Genomic DNA, 19,745 nt, shown 5'->3' on the forward strand with positions numbered 1-19,745 from the left:
GCTTTCAGGGATGATTGGTTGTCCACATAGTTCTGGTCACGCAGCGTAATGACCTGTTCTAACTGCACTCGTCACGAGGAATGCTTCCATTATGATTCTAGTGCTTCAAAACCGTTCACGCTGAAGAAACTCGCTTTAATTATCGCTTTTCAAGGCCAGATCGAGACGGACAGTTGACAGTTCGGCTACGAGCAATACCTCCAGCAACACTCCAGTTGGAGGATGTAGAACAGGATCCAGCAGTTGGTCGATTAGATTGTGTGTTCAGATCCAATGCGGTGTTGCTGACGTCCTGCTACATGTCAGTTTTGATTGGCTGGTAACCGTTTAATCGCTCTCGAAGGCGACTAATGTCGTTTCCAAAGAGTTTCCAGAGTTTGATGATCTGACGTTTCAAGTTAGTTTAGTTGCAACTCCGTCACTGGCTGCAGTATTTCTTAATTTCGATTACAGATGACATGACGAACCACAGCTGCAGAGGGTATACCAGGATGTGACTGACCTGTTTTAAATCCTGACATCTGTATGTGATCACGTTATGTCAAACTGGAGTCTTGCTTAGCCCATTCAGTAGAGCATAATGCTCACTATCATTCTGCTATGAGGGGAGGAATAACACTTTGAATATTTCTTTAAATTAATCACAGCCCTCTTGAGCGATGCTGAGCCCAGGACGCAGTGATGGTGTCCCTGCAAAATAGCGACGGGGGAACTGTTTTGGATCAAACTTTTCTGTGCAGGGAGGTTTGAGTAAAAATGCATCCTAACATCCAGGAACCCAGAACTGTATATCTACATATACACAAACATGCACTTGAACACTTCATCATCACTGTCACACTAAAGTAAAACTGTGACGCGGTAGGAAAGGCTTCCGGTTTGAAAGAGACACAAAGTCAGCATTAGAAGATAGTTTGAGGCACAAGTCAGCAACAGGGCTTCATTGCTTGATGCACAGTTTAGTTTTCTGATTACTTTTAGCTTTTGTTGTGTTTGGCTAAGTTTAGACATCAACTCACTTGGTTAGGTTAAGGACAATAGCACGTTATAACAGGACCTTTTCACAGCATGTTTGAGGTTTTTACTTCATTTTCTGGGTTATCAGGGTGACTCATATATGATTGGTCGGTGAAAATGAAGCAATAAAATAAACGGCAAAGATGTGCAGATTTGAACCACATTTGTGCTACAAACAAATGTAAACCTCGAGTTATAATTGGGAATACAGCTTAGTTGTATAGGAATGTAAATTTAAGGAAACAGGGCTGCGATGTATGTTCATTAGCACAAACGATTCAATTGGGAGCATGAATTAGAGCGCCCAATGCTATTTATATAGCACAAAATCACAAATCTGTCTCAAAGGGCTTTCCAATCCATACAGCACACTGCACTCGCTTTCCTCAATTCAAATGCGGATAAACTCCACCAAAAACTCCAAATTAAAAAAAAGAAAAGAGAGTTTTTTTTTTTTTTTTCTCTTCCTCTCTAACTCTCTTTGCCTTCTGGTCTTTTTCTCTCATTTCCTCCTTCTTTTTCTTCCCCTGTCTCGCTCTTTTCAATCTCTCTCCTAACGACTCCTCTTCTTCTGTGTTTTCCTTCCCTCCTGTCTCTCGTCTCTCTCTGCCTCCCTTCCTCTCTCATTTCTCTGGAACAGTTTTAATTAGCTGGTAGCCTGAGGTCAACCTCTGCTCCTCCGCATTAGCACACACACACAGAGGAGGCACATTCACTTTTTATGTGTGTTGGTACATATATATTTATATATATATAAAATATATATGTGTGTGTGTGTGTGTGTGTGTGTGTGTGTGTTATGACAAGCAGAATTGATTTCCGCCACTTTATTCCAACAGTAGATAAATGCACTGGTTCCTGCTTTAATGTTCAGAGTGGAGGAGCTGGAACTCCCATGATGCCGAGCAGAAACATGACATGAAGCCCATGTCTGTGTTTATGTGTGTGTGTAATATAAGAGAGTGGGCGAATGTGTGTGTGTGTGTGTGTGTGTGTGTGTGTGTGTGTGCATCACATGTATAATGATGTGTTTGAGTGCATGTGTGCGCGGCCCTCTGGAGGTTCCTGCAACATGCGACATTAGCAGTGACACAGAAAAGGTGCATCAGTTCCATTTCTTGTTGCGTGTTGCCGCACACACACGTGTACGCACTCGTCCCACCACTACTTTAAAAAAAAAAAAGAAAAAAATCCTGGACTTCTCTTCCAATTTGATGAATTTTTCATTTGGGGGTTTTTTACTCTAAAATCATCAGTGAGAAGATCTTGTTTTTGTGACCGACTGCTGCAGGCAGGAGGGAAAATGAAATCTCGGTGGAGTTGGACCGGAGGACTCGCTTTTTAAAGACGCCTCTTTGCTCCCAGACGTGGAGTCGTGGGACAAGTGTGCACTTTACACATGTATATGTTTTCTGTGAGGAGGAATTCTGTGTCTGTGTGCTCCTCTGCCTGCCTGTGTGTGTTCATGTGGGGGGGTTTTGTTATTTGTGCAGCTTGTGTAAATGTATCTCGGTCAGTGTGTGTTCTGTGTGTCTGTGAGAGTTTGTGTTACAGACAGACGGCAGAAGGTTTTTCATTAGACAAAGTATGAAGGAGGACGATGAGAAGGAGGCTGGAGGGAGGAGATCCCAGTCACAGGACTATCAGCAGGGAGGCAGCACTTAAGACCGTACGCATGTACATACAACACACACACACACACACACGTATGCTGTATTGATACACACACTCACACAGTGCGCTGATGAGAAAAGTCTGCAGCAACATGCTTGTCCACGTGAGACAAAGAAAACAAGTGAGAAATGTGCCACATTATACACTGAGTCTTTTGTTGGCTTAACTGGCTGCTGTATGTTCAGATGTGAACCTGGATTAAAAATAGCTGCTTGTCTTATGTTGCCATGACAGTTTTCATTAGTTTTTATGAAAAGCAGCACGAGACAGTTTGCCTGGTTTTCAGTGTTGGAATCAGTTTCCAGATACTTTTACAGGAAGCAGCAAACAAGCACAAGGCAATAAGTCTGAATCCTAAAATCAGCGAAGGTAGCATTACATACTGAACTATGAAACATAGAAGGGCTTATTTCAAATGCACGTTGACATTTGGTGGTGAACGGTGGTACTGCGCCAACAAAACACGACTTCAGGAGCAAGTTTCAAAGCCTTGAATGAGATCAGAAGGATACGCAGGAGGTTCGATGTGAAATCCAGACTGAATTAAAAATACAAACCGTTAGTATCATTTTAATGTCATGGTGGGGTCTAGTGGCACTTTATGAAATTTAGTGTGTGGTTATAGCAAAGCATCACATTTCATGAGCTTTTCAGACTGTATGTGGAGAAAATCTGCAAATCAAAGGTGGACGTGGTGAATTAAAAAGTACAATATTTTACATGTAGAGCAGTAAGGAAAGGTTTAAAGTGACATGAGAAGGTACGTCTGTCCTTAAATGTTTAAATAAATTTACTAGTTAGCTTGGATTTGTGCAGGTTTGAAACAAGCAACCTGAGTTTTCTTGATTAAGCTCAACTGTTTTATAAAATTAGTTGGTTAATCTTCATTTTCCTCAACAACAAAAAAAGAAGCAGAAGGACCGTTTCATTTAGGTTGATTTGAGTCAGACAAACTATGTCACTGTAAAACGCACCACAGCACAAAGTGCACACAAAGGTTTACGTGTTAAAGTGCCAAATGTAGAGTTAAACTTGCAACTCAGACATGATTTAAGACAAATGAACTCCTCACACTTTTGTTTCAACATGCCGGCCCTCAGCAAACTCCCACACACTGTCTAAGTTGAAAAAACATCTAATAGAGATGTCTTGGAGCTGCACCTTTATCTGGCAAATGGTTTGGTACAAAAAATATATATAACGTAGATAAAAATAAATAAAAAAGAGGGTTTATTGTTTAAGTCAGTAGTGCAACTCCAAAAGAAATCAAAATTTGTATTAAACTCTTTATTAAAGTCTGTATATTTAACAAAGTGCAACAAGAATACGGTGGATATGTTACAAGCACAGAGCAGCTAACGCAACTTCTTTCCTCCTGTTTTTGTATCAGCACTCTGTCTTTGGCGGTGGGCTCTGATTTTATATTATTAATTGAAAAAAATTATTACACAGCCGTTTGGCGAGTTTGTCGGACAATGTCACGGCTTCAAAATCAGGATTTTATTGGCGCGGCGCTGCAGCTTGACTGCCGGGTTGCCGTTTCAGTCACTAATCCAGACTCGTTCTGATGTCTGACAACATAAACAGAAACACGTGTAAATGAGAACAGCTCTACTGGGAATTCAACTGTACAGTATACATGAGCACAGAGAGCAGGAGAGAAGCGAACAGATGAGCCGAGTCACACCGGTGTTCTGTTGTTTGCCATTAAGACTCTGCATCCACCGAATTCTGTACAAATCATCTTTTGTTCTGTCGCAGTTTGAAATCCATTAGTAGCCTTGGGTTTTTGAAAACGTTGAATAAAGTTGGAATCTGCTGACGCCATTGTCCAGAGCTGTAGCACTGACTGCAGCGGATCAATGAAGATAAACATTTGATATAAAAAACTAAAGATGAAACAACAACATGCGTCACGAGGAAACACTGATGTGGGCACGTCTGCTACGCTTCCTCTACATTGTAGGAAAATGTCATATATTTTCCTATATGTACTTTTTTACCTTTTCATTTTCAATAAAACCTCAGTGAAAAGAAACTTACTCAAAGAATTAATCGATAAAAGACTTTAAGACTTGACAAAGTTAAACATCAAGCCAGACTTCTCCACACAAAGAAGTCGATCTCACTATTCAAGCCCGTTTTCGTGCTACTTTTGATCGCTGCACTAAGCGTGCTCACGTGTACTTAATCTTTTCACCTCATTTCACAAAACACTTTTTAAAATTTTTTTCTTCTTCAAGCTCTCAAACAAACCAGCCCCAGTGTTTACCCACAAACCTTTTCATATAGAGTCAAACGCACTCTTCAATTTCAAAGTCTCGCAGATAAGAATCACAAATAGCTCACTTCCCCTCGCAGCCCGAATGAGCGTCACGCTTCAATCAGAAACATCCGAACGAAGGCAACTTCTGTTCTTTTTCTCCTCCAGACAAAACACGCAGTAAACTGTTCTCGTCCTCTGAGCAGACAACAGTGACTTTAAAGCGTCTGTACATCCTGACAGATGTTGGTGTGCGCTGCCTACTGCTGCTAAAAATACAAGCTGTTGGCATGTAACCTTTTTAATTCATCCTACAAGTGGATTTAAAGCCATTTGACCTCTTTAACGCTTGATATTGGTCATGACTTTCTTTAAAATGACAAAAATATCCTCCACACAACGGGAATATATTCCGTATGTGCTGGTTCCAACGTTGCGCTGGTGCTCCGTGGCGAAATCTTCAAAGTCGAGTGTTTTTTCTTTTTTTTTTTTATGGCCGCACTGTTACATCAGATGCAAATATTCTCGCTGTCTTGTGCATCATTTATGCACGTGTCTACAAAATTTAAGCTGACACGTCGGGTATCCTTGGAAACTTTGGGATCTCCAGCGGAATTTGAAATAATCACGAGTGGACGTGAGTTTGTAAACACGGGTCCACCGGTGAATCCGGCAGTTTGAAAAAGTTAAAATTTTAAAAGAAGGTGGCCAAACACATCATGAGAGAAAAATGACATGGGTAATATGTAGCAGGAAATAAACAAAAACAAAAAACCTTGTTAGGATGATTTGACCAGATATCTCTAAAAAGTGTTACTACCAGGATCACTGTGCATCCGTGGCATTTGTTCAAGCCTCATACTGACTCATCTTGGCCTGAATCCTACTAGGAAATTGTTACTGGGCTACAGCGGTGAAAAAACATCCACACTCTCCTTCCCTCCTGAGCAGGAACAGCCATAATATCAGTGCAGCTACAAGGCAATGAAATGGGTTTGCTGAAAAACTCCATTTAGATTCAAGGTTACTACAGCGGCTGGCATAGGTAAGTATTTTGGGATGGTGGAGTGTTTTCCGTTTGAAAGAGTGAAAGAAAACAAAAAAGACACCATCACAGTGAAGTCCTCGCATTAGAAAACACTGAAGTTAACCCAAACCGAGCTCCATTGATTAGACAGAAGGTCCTGCAGTCAATGATCTATTGTGTCGAGTCAGTTTGTCGAACAAAGGTCAATGATGCGTTGTCGATTGGTAAGAATGAGCACAATGAGGACGTTTGCTTTTTAGTGGATGTTTAATGTCACAGTCAAACTCTTAACTCTGAACACTTCATGCGTTCTTAACCCTCTCATACCTAAAACCCAACAGCAGGTTTGAAAGGCATGTCACCTTCAATAAATCACCAAAATTACACCTTTTATTCCAGCCATAGATTGTAAAAACAGATAAAATCAACCATTTTTGAACTAATAAAGTGCAACTCTGTCGGCAAAAATAACCAAATCTAAGCTCAAAGCTGTGCTATGCAGTCCAAAGGACTTTATTCTACATGTCTCTGTTTAAAATTCACCAAAAACAAAGAGTTCAAACTAAACGGATTCTGTGAAAAACAAGAAATTTCATGAGTGACTGAGCTGTAACCGAAAGTTGTGTGACAACAATTCAGGAAGGTTTTAGTTTAAATGCAGGTTGTGGTTCTACAGAGCAGAGAGGAGACAAGTATGGAAACCAAGTATCTAATATCTAGTAAAGTATTTATAGATATAAAATAAGAGATTAGCACAACTGTGTGCACTTGAAAAAAAAAATCTAAATGAAGTCCAACCTATTGTTGTTTCTTTCTTTATGATCATTATAACTGTTAAACTGCACAGAGGACATTTCTGAGCTTTCTACTGTTTCCATGTCTGTGGTAAAGTAATTATTGCAGATTGATGTTAAGAAATGCGTCGTTACCAGTGGGCCAATGTGGAAATGTTATTACAGACCTTGGATTTTAAACCAAGTATTAACAGGCTTAAATGTAACAGACATTCATTTATATATGCCAAAGTCCTGCATTCCAGCATTAAGAAAGAAGGTCATGGAACCAGTGTTGACTGTCGGCAGGTAATCCTCTTTGGCTTCTATCAGAGTCATTACAGCTGCAAAAAGTCTTTGTGTCTTCATGCCTTTTTGGGGACCTGTTTGAAATAACTGATTCTGTCATTGTGAATATGCGCAAAAAATCTTTGCAAATGGTCTCACATAGCCAGACTCATCTCTACAGCTCTGTGACACTGGTCTGGCTGCATCTTATTTTCATTATGCTATCGGGGGAAAAACACTCAGGCTTGTTTGTATTTCTTTACACCAATCACAATCGTTGTAGGAGACACTGAGGCCAGGATGCAGTGATGATGCCCCTACAAAATAACAATGTGGGGAGTTGTTTTGCTGGGACGTTTGCACACAGGGAAGAGAGCAATGGTTAATTTCCTAAAAGACCCAAGCTGGCCTGCCTTATTGTGTGACTGAAATCTTTTAGTGTGTCAGTCGCTGCTCGGACGTTGTTGTTGGTTCTCGTAGTGAGTGTGATGTTGAAAACAGTAAGATGCAAATACCAGAAAGCTGCATGAAAGCTGGATGGAAGACTTTTACCCAAAGTCTACATCCGGTGTGACAGAATACATAAACTGCAAAAACTATTTTATTTTGCATTCACACTCTGATTACTACATTTGAAGGCAACTGCAAGGTCAGCGAGCACAATGACTTAGAAAGGAGAGAAGAGCGAGGGAAATGTCGAAAGATGTTTTTGATTAGGTTCGAAGAAAATCGTTTAGAGGCAGCAGAGGAAATTAAACTTCAATTTCTCATAGTATTTTTAAATGAATGTTGGCTAAATTGATTGATATCAAAGTGCAATTTGTTTTAAAAAAGGCATGTTTGACATTATCTTTTTTTTTATATTTAGTGGGCATTTGGGCTGTTTAGTGTCAATAGTGCACCTATTAAAGCAGATAGGCGTAAGAACTGTGTGGCTAATATTCACACTAACCATGTTGTTGCACATAGAAGTAACAGCAGTGTTCCTAAAGCACAAACTGAGTGTTTTACACATCAGACAAGAACCTGATGGTGTTCCTGTCATCATTAAGAACGACACTTTGTGATGACTTATTTAATATGTCACTAAATAAATAAATGATTTCACATTACATTTATTTTAATCATATTTTAAAAACCTTTGACATAGTCAGAGTGACAGATTTTGCATGTCGGCAGCATCAGTGCTCAGCATGTTGTACCTATTGAAACCACATTCTTCAAGATGATACTAACACGTTTAGATTTCTAGTTTGAGGCAACAAACATCCCCGATTCTCTCCAACATCATCACATCATCCAGCCGTGTGAGAGACAGCCTTGATTTGTGGAATATTTTCTGAAGCTCAGTAAGACTCAGACTCGTTTTGAGCCCGCTGACCAGTCAGTCGTCTCTGAGGTCATGTGCTTGAGTTTGTAAAGATTTTTTAAAAAACTCAACTTTCACAACTCAGACGGGTCAGGGACCAGAGAAAATCACCTGCCCTCAATTTAAATCACAAAAACATGCAGTCATTGTACCTTTCTGGCCTTCTCCAACATGTTTTATACTGAGATGAAAAAGTTAGATAAGCCTGGTTACTGCTGTGTTGAATGCAGGATGTTTTTGCTTTTTGAAATATAGATATATTTTCCGAGATTTTTTAAGCTAATAGGTTTATGTGCCTCCTCACAGTGGAATAGTTTGGGTTTGTGTAACTTTATGTTTCTCTGCAAACTATGTTCATGTGCGTCTTTTGGAAGAAGAAGAAGAAGAAGAAGAAGAAGAAGAAGAAGAAAAAGTATTTACTTGCCCTGATTCAGATTGGTCCACGAAGAACTTTTTTGAAAATGGTTCCTCAAAGAACCTATTTGTTGCTAAAGTCCTTTGGAGCGCCACGTGTGTGCCACCTTGTGCTGGTTCTGTTTTGTTGTAGAACCTCTGCTCTTTGTACAATGAAAAATGTTTCTTCAGTGCTTACAGCTTGCACGTCTATTTTCTGGAGTTATTTCCTGTAGTTTTACTGATACATACGTTTCATTTAAAAACAAAAAGACAGAGTATTAAATTAAATATTCGGGTAGAAAACAGTTTTTGGAGAACATTAATTTAACAGGAGTACATCATCATATTTACTCTAAAAAGTCATTCAGTAACCTGTTTGCAACACTTAATTAAATGCATGGTTGCACAATAGAAAGTCAAATGTGGTTGATTCAGTTGCTGACATTGTTTTGATTGTTCACATAATCATGTCGGTAATTACACTAACCTAATATTGTGTGTAATTTAAACTTAAATATCTGCATTCATTGGTTTAAGAACAAAATGTAAGCAGTAGTAAATAAATTATATGGACTTTTGTTTTTTCTCTACCCTGAGTTCAAGATTTTAAGTCATTAAAAACTCAAAAACGTGGGTCGAAGCTATCACTAATTAAATATTTCTTCATTGAAAATTCCACTGATTGTGTCAGATTGACTAATTCCTTTGATTTAATATAGTTTGTTGGTTCAACATAATTTCATTAGAAGTCGTCATAACTAAGATGAGTCTTGTCTTTAAAGTGTTCGGCTGTGGATCAATAGACGTGTCACTGCTACTGGGATCAATTCAAAATAAACTCCCGCTCCCACCATATAATGCTAATAAAGAACATGTCACCTAGTTTAACCGTCACTGTGCTTTTGCTAGTTTCTTGGTTGCTTCAGTAAAGGTAAAGGTCAGATTAGATCAACCAGACGCACTCTGAAGAATCGATTCATTGTTGGTTGTGAGATTTCTTCACATTCAGAAAACACGTGGAAAATCATATGTTCAGATCACAATGCCCGACACTGTAAACTTATTATCCCTCAGCGAGAGTGTTGCAAAGCCCTGCAATTTGGAGACCAACAAAGGGCGGCGTGATCCGAAGCTCCGCCTCGACAACTTCAGAACAAACATGGAGGCCACCAGAATGTTAAGTGCTGCCTTGTCTAACATTAACTCCATTTTCAAAGGTCAGGACCACAGTCGAGGCGGTGATGAATCGAGCGCTTCATTCCTTCGCTTATAAACCCCCCCTTTCTATCTCTATCTGTCTTTATGGACGGTGGTCTAATCCCTGCCTCCCCTCCTCACCTCCTCCTCCTCCTCCTCCTCCTCCGTTTCCTGTATTTCTCCCTCATTTCTGCCGTTTCCTCCCCCCCTCCCCTCCCCTCTTTCTGTGGTTTTCTCTGGCCACTTAATGGAATGCATGGCATTTCCTCCCTCCCTCCATCCTCCCCCCCCCCCAGTCGGTTCTTCTTCTCCTCCCTCCATCCTCCTCTCCCTCCATCCTCTCTCTCTCTCCCCCGCCTTCTCTAATGAAATGTAAACTTTGACATTTGTCAACTTAGTCCTCCTATCAACAATTTGCAGCGTCCGGGGGTGGAGGCTTTACTGTAGCGTGGCGTCTCCGGGCTAAAGCAGCACTCGCGGCGAGCCCTGACCCCTCACCCTGTTCCCTCGCTCTTTTGTTTATTTGATTTTTCTTTCATTCTCTTTCCACTGCTTCATCTCCTCCTCTCTCTCTCTCTCTCTCCTCCTTCCTCTGCCTCCTTTGTGCTTTTTCTTTCCTTTTACTTTTGTTGTACTTTGTCTCTTTTCATTCCCCTTCTGTGTTGCTTCATAATCTCCTTTTCTTTCTTCACCCACTCTCTCCTTCTGTCTCCCTTTAATTCAATTCTCTGCAGACTGATAATCTGCTTTTTCTTTTCTCCCTCTCTCTCTCTCTCTCTCCCTCTCCTCTGAGCAGCCTCATTCTCTTACACTCCTTCTTTCATTCTCCAAGTTCATTGATAAGGTCTTTTGCCCTTTTTCTCGCCCCCCTCATGTTTCATATTCCAGTCCTCACAGCTTGAATCAATAGCAGTTTCGCAGCTAATTCCACTGCTCTGCATCAATACCCAAAGGCTCCAGTCTCCTCCATCAACCCCCCTCTCCTCCTCCACCACCACCACCACCACCACCACCACCCTTCTCCTGCCTGCCTACTATGAATATTCAAATGCGTATTATAATAAAGTGGTTTTTCTAAATGCATTAGCACGCAGAGGAGAGAGGAGGGGTCTGTCCAAAATGAGAATTTCACCATTTTCAGGGATGTGACAAACACATTTGCGGCACGACTCACATGAAACAAAGGAGAAGATGCTTTACGAGGGACGACAGGCTACTTTGGCTTCATTTATATCCTCTGACTTGCGGACTTAAGATGCTTTTTCAACATGACGATCCAGTTTTGTCGGTAGAAACTAATGGAGAGGCAGAACAAAGCAAGCAAGCAAAGATTTGAACAGTGTAAAAAAATTAAATATGTTAGTTTGAAAGCAAAGCTGGGTTTTCTTTGTCCAAACAGATTCTAGGTTTTGATTTATTTTCATCATTTCTTCCTTATTTTCAATGAAAACTTCTGAAACAACCAGCATGAACCACTGCAGCCAAAGAGTTTCTTTCTTTCCTTCTTTCTTTCTTTCTTTCTTCTCCCCCTCTTCTCTTTTTTATCCTCACATTTTTCCTCCCTCCTTCCATCCTTTCTATTCATCTCTCCCCAGCAAATCCAAAAGTTGTGTCGCCATAGCAACAGCTGCCGTCTGCGAAAATTACCTAAATCCCTCCCTTTTTTTTTTCTTTTTTTTTTCTCTTTTTGTAATACACTGTGTGTTCCCGGTGACATTCAATAGATACTGTTTTGATGTGGGAACAAACAAATGAGTTAGGGTGGTTGAAAAAAGAAAAAAAAAAAATCTAAATAAAGCAGAGAGAGAGAGAGAGAGAGAGAGAGAGAGAGAGAGAGGTTGATGTTGTGGAGCGAAGCAGCAGAGCAGAAAGAGGAGAGAGGAGGGATTAGAGGTGGAAAAGCCTGGTGGCCAGACAGGCAGCCAGTGAGCCGGAGAGTAAAAGAGAGAAAAAAAAAAAAGAAAGACGGAAAGCAAACACAGACTGGGATGGACGCTGGTTTAAAAAAAAAAAAAGCAGCACAGACAGATACATAAAACACAAATAAACAAACAAACAAAGAGTAAACAAAGGGGGAGGCAAGCCAAGGGCACGCAAACGCCCGGCAGACAGGCAAACAGACAGACTGACCCAGCGAGACGGGGCGGCATGTGAAACAGGTAGGAGAGGAGACAGACATGTGTCGCCATGGTAACACCGAAACCAGTGGGGAGGACGGGGGGGGGAGAGTTGAGGGGTGGTTGGGGGGGGATATAGGAAGCATGCCGTCCCCATGGTAACACAAACGGAGGGATCCTGAGAGAGGGGAAGCGAGGCCGACACACATGCGTGAAGAAAAAACCACACACACACACAAAAGAAACACATTAAGAAAGTGGGAAACCTTCATATCCCAGCATCCCTCCCTCCGTCTCCGCAGCTTGATCCGCATCGCCGCGTTCCTATGATGCGCCCGCGAGAAGCCCGAGCCGCCTTCTATGTGGCCAATTAGTGCCTCCAACATGCCATTTTATGATTCCCAGACTTTGCCAGCGAGCAGCAGTTTTATCTTCCCGCGATGAAGGAGGCATGTAGTTGCAGGAGAACCCCTGATGGATGGTGTAAATTATTACAGCTTGCAGCATTATTCTTGGTTGGACGGCGCACAAGGCAATCTGTTGTCTTATCATGTGTGTGAGACGAGGCCAGTTTCCAGCATCATGGACCGAGCCAATTCGGCAAAGACAATCGCGTTCAATTGAGATAAAGCCTCGGTGGAAATCACGGAGCTGGAAAACTTCCCCAGAACACTTATCAGACGTTAGTAATTACTCTTCAGCAAACACGCCAGCAGATTTTGCAACTATTGTACCACTTAATCAGAGCATTGTGAAAGCAAAAGGGCTCGTGGCAGAATGTGACGAAATGAGTCAAGTTGCTTGACCTGAATGCGCTGCTGACTACAGCAACTGTCATTGCCAAGAAAAAAAAGAGTCACCAAACAGAGCCGGAGGATTTACACTGAGCGCTAGTAGCAGCAGCGGGGTCTCAATGAGCCCACTGTCATTGAACAGAGCAGAGCGCAGCATGGGAAACAGCACAGAGGGCTCGCAGACACTAACAACTAACCAGCTACTCCTGTTGGCGCATTCTGTTTTCAAAGCTTGTCAGGAGCAGCTGCGGCTCAGCTCACAGGATCTAAAAGGAAGTAGTTTGTGTGTGTGTGTGTGTGTGTTTGTGCATAAATGCTTTTGGACAATAAAAGTGAAAATTGCCACAAAAGCTGTTTTGCTTTTAAACAACACGCTGACTGACAGACTCCATCAGTATTCACGTTGCTCGTGCGCTCTTCACCTCACAGACTGTTAGCGCAGGTATCATTGAAAATTCCCCCCTTTCCCGGGCATATTTACCATTGTGTTGGGTCATTAATGCAGGCTCAACTCATAATTACTATATTTTCAACAGCACTTTAAGGCAGCGTAATTGCAGTGTGCAGCAGATGGCTGTTGGCTAACTGGCTTGCAGTTACGCCTAATGGCTATTTGCTATCGGTGTAAAACAGGCTAATGGTTCGCTGGCCAGCAGCTATAGCTTAAAATAGACAGCTGTCCTGTGTGGGCTAAAGCCAGAATCGAAATGACTATGTGCTCCTCATTATCTGCTGCTGTGAATTCACCACATAATAATGGACCATAAAAGCAAAAATGATAAACATTTTTTTCCCCCTCCGTCTGATGTCTGAGTGCACTGAAGCTAAACCCCCCAAAAAAGGTTAATTTATGCAGAAAAAAAACTGGACCGTGTTCATTTCTAATCATCATGGCCGATCCTCTTGAAAAATAATTATCCTTGTGCAGTTTAGTATAACAAATGTAAATCGCTAAAGATATAGCGTAACCGCTGTTCAAAGCTGCGTGGATGTTTATAGGCAGTAATCTCCACAAACGACATTCGTGCTGTTTTTTTGTCAGCAATTTTATCTTCCGACTTAATAGGGGGGAAAAAAAGAGACGGGGGGAGACGGAGAATGTATATTCCCTTTCAAACAAGGAGACTAATTACAAGGGATTAAGTAATTGCGTGGGGAATAGTCAGGAAATCTTTCTCCAAAACCTTTTGTTCCAAACCCCATTAATTTCAGCCAGCTCCGTCTAGCGGGCCGACTTTATGAGGAGCTGTTTCAAAAGGACTAAATCTACAAGATTTTTTTTTTTCTTTTTCTGTGCTGTTAAGAAAACAGCAGTTTCACGAAGGCGGAGGCTCAGAAAGCTTCAGACTCAATCGAGGCTGAAAAGTCATGCACCCACACTCCAACTTTACAGAGAAGGCACTTTGTGTTGGAAGGGAAAAAGTTTGATAAAAGTACACTGTCTTTTTAATAATTCAGAACGTAATCATTCTTACACTGCTGGTGGCTTTTGTGAAAAATTGCAAAAAAAAAAAGTTGGTATCACTTCTTTATGAGACAGTTTCCAGAGTCAAATCTACAAGACAGGAGCACGAGGAATCCATGCTGAATATCTGCACTCAAATGTGTTCAAATGAGAGATTTCAGCAGGAATATAAGAACTACCTGGATGTGTTTTTGATCCTCTGTCCTGCTGTAACCTGGAGTTTTAACAGTGACGCCCAAAAACTCTCTCTTCTCTTTTAGAATAATTTGTACGGGTATAAAAAAAAACAAAGCTCTTAATTCACTGATCAATCGAGTGAGCGAGGACTTAAGTGATTCAGCAGCACCTCAAGCTGCTTTTGTATTGATAGAAGCCTGTTAGGGCGGTTCAAGCACCTGGAACTGAAGAATGAATACTTAAAGAGGTTACTGAGGCGAAGGACCTTCACTCCGACCACCAGGAGCAGGACGACACAGGACCAGCTGATTAATGTGGCCGCGTGACTACGTCATTCTTCACAGCAATAGTGTGTAAAACATACTACCTACACTATAAATAGGAGACAATGTTGTAACTGTTACTATAATCCTTTGAGGAGTTTGCTGTCATTTCATTGATTTCCCTGGTTTTGTTAAATTACAGAAACTAACAAGTCACAGTTTAAAAAAAAAAAAAAAAAAAAAGTATTAATTTATTAACCGTAATTTCTATTTAATTATTTTTTACATTTTATTTTTCTGAAATCTTCAATGATAAAGTTACACTTTTTTTTTACACTGTATTTTATTTGGAAAAAATCATTTATTTACAGATACGTGGAGTTTTTTGAATGACTTTTTTATGAACTGAAAAATTGTAAATCACATCGTTGTTTTTTTTTGTTTTTTTTAATTTTACAGATTTTCCCAATTTTTATTAAATTACATATTACCAATAGTAAAATCACACCAAAAACTAAAATTTAAAAAAAAAAAAAAAAAAGCGTCCTTTACACAAAAAAGAAGAACATCCACAGCAAAAATCTGTATTTTAGCAAATGGTAATTTATTTATTTAATTATTTATTTATTTACTTTTACGTTTGAATGAAAAAATGTTTTATTTTTACTGTATTTTTTCTGCAAAGTTATTTTTATTTTATACATATATACACATATAGACATATATCTTCAAGATAGATTGAAAAAAATGTTAAAAATAACTCAATTAAACTGGTATTTTACAGATTCTTCGTGTTTTGTTAAATTACAGACAATAACTAATAAAGTCACAAAACAGAATCACATTTAACATAAAAAACAAAACAACAAACAGACCACAACTGTAAAAAGACAGCATAAAAAAAAATGTATTTTGACTTTAATATTACACTTGGTTTTTTTTTTAAACTGTATTTAATCAGCAAAAATAGCATTTTTTTAAACAGATATTTGCCCTTATTTGAAAGAAAAAAAATGTTTATATTAAGGGTTAAACAATATTTATTTTTTAACTGTTATTTTATGGATTTTCCACCAATAGCATTTTGTAAAATTACAGGTAATCACATTAATTTACATAAACCTAAATCATATCCTAAATGGGGCGTCCCTCATCAGCCTGGTGATGGAGGAGAGCCTTTAAACATGTAAGAGGGTCGTATTTAGACTCAAACATGACGCTGACCAACAAATCTGACCAAGTAGTTTTGGTATCTAAACTCATCCAAACTTTGTGTCAATCAAAGTTCAATGTTTTCAATCAATCTAACCAAACATCGTGTAAAGTTGAGTCGAAGAATAACGGTGCCATCTTGTTGTGTCATAGTTTAAAAAACAACTTTCTTTCAAAACTTAAACGAGAATGTCGTCTAGTTGCACAGGAATGTAATTTTGTTGTGTACTACAAGCAGCAAATAACACAATCCTACTGCATGTGACAAGCCTACTAGGAGAAGAAGTAAAGTAAATGAATATCCATATTCAAACCAGAGGAAGATCTGCTACTCTTCTGTTTTGCTAAAAAAACAAAATTCACAAAACTACAAAAAAAGACGCACTGAAATGTGGATTTGTTGATGCAGCCTGCCGCCTATTTATCCAGAATTTTACTCAGGAATGTGTGCGATCTCAGTCGGTCTGCACGCTGGTACTACAGACACTAACATTTCCATACTATTAGTGTGCAGGATGAAGAGTTTGGACTCTCTCTTTCCCCACACGACCTCTTCTGCTACTTTGGATCACCGTGTAGCTTCAGTGCTTTCGGGGAAACAGATCAAGGCCTCTGTGGTCGGAGCTGTCTGAACTCTGGGACTCCCAATCAATCCTCTCCCGCTCGCTCTGCCTCCCCCCCTGTGTTTCTCATTGCTCACTCGCCCTCTCTACACAGTGATGGAGGTCATGTGTGGTCAAGAGCTGAGAATGGACAATCAGGCAGCAGCCATATACCCACTGTTATCTCTGCAGCTCATATCTGTCTCTCTCTCTGCAGGCTCCATACAGTGCAGCTATACTACCCAGCTCTGCCTGTCTTTATCTCCCATTTGTAGTTGTAAGCAGCAGGGCTCAGCGATCTAATTGCGATTTTTCTGTCAGATATTGCAATTTGATTTGCGATATATACATTTTTTTTTTTTTTTTAGCAACATCAAGCCTCAGCTCTATATTCACTGTGTAATAGAATTAAAACGACACGGAGCATTACCGTGTGAGATAACATCAGAAGCGTGGCTGTCACACAAGCAGCATGAAATCGTAAAACCACTGACATAACAGTTCTGATTTGGATGCATTGCATAACATATATCCTCAGCTGCCACCTTTGAGCTGCTGAGTGTGTCGTCTTTAACGGTGAATTTGCTTTGAAAATGTGTAATTGTTCAGAAATAATGAGCAGCATAGCAAACTTTTTAGTGCAAGAAATCTTTATTTGAAGTAATTTGCTTATGTTTCTGCTTTTTGACCCGTTAGTCATGTGGCCAGCTCCCCACTGCTCAGGCTCAATGCAGGAATCCTGTTGGTTTTGTCTATGGTTTGTTTGAACGCTGCAATTTTACTATGAGAACAGGACTTGTGGTGTTCTGTACAACAATGACCAGAGCTACAGCTGTTGACAGTCACTAAAAAACCTCCAAACAGTAGACTGGCTACTTGTTAAGCCACAGTTTACACTTGTTAAACAGAGAAGATGTGATGTGTGGCTGTAGAGGATTTGGAGCCTTTGACAGAACTGGGCTGAGTAACAGAAAGCAATGGAATGAGAAGTCTAACCATTTATTTACTGTTAAGTAACAGGCTTTCAAAGCAGGAAGAGCCACTGGCTACTGGAGTATTTTTCCCTGCTATGAAATCCAACTTCAAAAAGTTCATATCCTCAGTGATCCTGAATATGAAAACACAGGAGGTTTAGATTTCAATATATTTAAAAATGTTTTTTGATGTTTTTTTTTGTGAGCTTTTTCATCGAGCATCGCAATGCAATGTTCTGCTTGGAAACCTTGAGTCTTGGCATTCACGTAGCTGTCCCCTTGACACGTACCTAAACGTACTTGCAGACCCCTCCATGAGAAAACTCAATAACAGTAACCTTCCATCGTAAAGCCCGTGTACCACACTGCTAAAGAGACGGCCGGAGGGACATGACAAAGAGCTAAAAGTGTTGCTACAACCTCCAAACTCAACAGATTCCAATTTGATCAAGTGTCCATGTGGTTTGCTGGAACAGGTTCAAACCCAAAGGACCCAAAAGATCTGAAGAGTTCATTTTCAAACACATATAACTCCATCTTCATAACCCTTTAGGAAACCCACGTTTCCATCGTCTACCTGAGACAACATCAGTCAAACTTATGTTATCTCTCAAGCAAACAACAACAACAACAACAGAAGTTTTCTGAAAATCTACAACAATGGAGTTATCTGTTTTTGCAAATGAACTCTTCATCTGTCCCAGTGCCAAACATCTCCTCTTGTGTCCAGGACGGAGGTGTGATCGTGGCATGAGAGGAAGATGCACAATGTTCAGCAGGTGTTTGATCTGTACTCTGGTATCCAGGAGTCTCAGCCGCCTTTACTAAGGGGAGAAGCTGCCATTGTGAGCTGTGAAACAACTGTTGGGGCAAATTTTGACAGTTTGGTTGGGAACATAACACAACGCAATACTTGAGGAATTCTTATTAATTTGATGCACTTCATAAGAAATGTGTTGTCACAGTGGAGAATCTTTTGATTGCATTGATTATTTAGTTTTAAAAGTGCTTGAGTTGACCACCTAACAGTGTTTTTCAGGACGCAGGGCACAAGTTGCTGCCCAAAGGAGTTAAAGTATTGGGATCCTGTTTACAAGCGACGGAAAAATGGAGGGTGAGATGGACGGACAGATTGGTGAAGTTTCAGCAAACAGAAAACCAGAACTCTCTGGAGGGATACCTCATTTAGGCGAGGAAATAACTCAGGATCCCCCAGAGGGAGCCGGAAATGGTTCGGGAGAGCCACATCTGGAATGACCTGCTAAGATTGGATGAATCCAGGATGTTAAAAACAACTCCTCTCACTTTTTTAATGAGTAATTCATCACATTTTTGTAATTAATTTGCAAAGAAATGTTGCTAAGCGCTTCCTCAAAGGGAATCCAAAGGAAACATTGGATTTTCTGGGTTTCTTTCACTTTAATACATGCATTGCCTTGAGATGACATTTGCTTTGAAACGGCACTATTTAACTAAAACTAACTAAAAATAAATTAACTAAGTAGAAAGAGTTTTAAAAAATAAAAAATCCTCAGTTTTGACAATTTTCTCTTTTACTCTGATGCATGACTGATGTTAGAAATGAGTGGCAGTGCAAGTGGGACTACAGCATCTATTAGAGGTCATTGATTATAGCGATTTAGAAAGACGGCTTTTGGTCAACAGGCTTTCTCAGTTGAAGTTGAATTTCATCTTAATAAACATGAAAGACTCACGAAGCTTTGCAGAATTTGGAACCAGCCTCACAGTTTGGCTAAAGTCAGAACAAAATGTCCAATGATTGTCTTTTATTTGTTGCATTTACTGATTCTATTTATCACACATCTGTTTTATGGAGTGCATCAAGGGGACTTTGATTGTAAGATTGCATTTTTTTAAACATAGTCCCCTTTAACTTAAATGGTCCATCACTGTTCAAGGGCTGGGTTTCTAATGCCATCTTTAGCCTCCATATACGTCTGTATGTATGATTCTATTTATCTCACACTGATGGACTTTAAGGTGTATGTAGTGTACTTATTGTTCAGTGGTGGGATTTTAAATTGCCCCAATAAAACAAAACTCAGTCGTAAAAATCAGATTTAATTCATCTACACTTGACTTTTCTTCCTTTGCTTATCTTTTACCTTTTTTCCCC

At 40.1% G+C, this 19,745-nt stretch overlaps 1 protein-coding gene and 1 long non-coding RNA gene across 2 annotated transcripts in view; one reads left to right on the forward strand and one right to left on the reverse strand.

Annotated features, from left to right (window-relative positions):
- LOC103373289 (kin of IRRE-like protein 1) overlaps positions 1–19,745 on the reverse strand; it is a 77,116-nt gene that overhangs the window by 44,614 nt on the left and 12,757 nt on the right. The gene's annotated exons all lie outside the window — the stretch shown is intronic.
- Positions 9,578–18,193, forward strand: LOC103373288 (uncharacterized). Its single transcript, XR_521053.1, has 3 exons — positions 9,578–9,590; positions 14,452–14,454; positions 18,117–18,193. It is a non-coding gene; the product is annotated as an uncharacterized LOC103373288 (long non-coding RNA).

This window comes from Stegastes partitus, unplaced genomic scaffold, assembly GCF_000690725.1.
Source record: "Stegastes partitus isolate 25-593 unplaced genomic scaffold, Stegastes_partitus-1.0.2 Scaffold1942, whole genome shotgun sequence".
NCBI lineage: Eukaryota > Metazoa > Chordata > Actinopteri > Pomacentridae > Stegastes > Stegastes partitus.